Consider the following 953-nt stretch of genomic DNA (forward strand, 5'->3'; position numbering starts at 1 on the left):
CCATTTAAATGGGTCTGTGTCACTCCTTTCATTTACAATGAATCAGAAGTCCCATGGGAAAAGGTTAAGAACCATGTTTTGGGAGTATGGAACCATTCAGATATTTCTTTAGATTTAGCCTCTTTACACGCCAGTATAACAGTCATCAGTCACTCTGGAAGCTCAGTACTACCAGCTTCAGAAGTGGCCAAATCTTTGTTAGACAAAATAACTAGATATGTTACAGGGAAGTCCTGGTTATCAATTTTTGTTAATCTGGGAGTTGCAGCTTTGATAATACTCCTTCTTGTTCTCTTTCTTCCAGTCGTCTTCTGGTTGTCCTTTCACAGTTTAAGCTAGGTGCAGGCAGAAATACAAAGGCTTCTTTTGAAAAATAATAAAACAGGGGGAGGTGTTGGGAGCCATCCCAGCCATGCTGTCTAGCAAAGCTATAGGCTGGTGGAAGGAGCTTCTGCAGAGCAGAGCTGCCCAGCGAGGGTTTCCAACATCCCTCAAATATTTGCTGTTGTTAAATCCATTCTTGAGATTTGTGCATTGTCATGCTTACCGCACCTGGAGTGGATGTGAGGGCAGTCTTGAGAAGTACGAATGAAACCAGATCTAAAACTTGCTTCAATATGATGGGGCTTTCCTTAACTGAGGCATTGAAGAGGCTTAGACAGCGAGGCATCTTTGGGAATTCTGAGAAGGATATATGGGAATTGAGTGAGGAAGAAACTCCAAAGTTGCGTTCAGAGGAGGAAATTAAACCCACCAACAAACCCTGGATTCCATTCAGATTAGGTAGTGGGAGACTCTTTTGGCCTCCCCAATATAGAGGACCTTACAGACTACCTCCTCCAACTGATGCCCCTTTACCTCGGACCAGGGCTTACATAGAAGGAGAGAGAAAGTTTAACATTAATAGAAAACATGTAAAAGGGGAAACATTAAGTCTTTGGCAAAGAATCAGA

Source organism: Echinops telfairi, unplaced genomic scaffold (genome assembly GCF_000313985.2).
Source record: "Echinops telfairi isolate 266 unplaced genomic scaffold, ASM31398v2 ScPeMD7_18;HRSCAF=68, whole genome shotgun sequence".
NCBI classification, from domain to species: domain Eukaryota; kingdom Metazoa; phylum Chordata; class Mammalia; order Afrosoricida; family Tenrecidae; genus Echinops; species Echinops telfairi.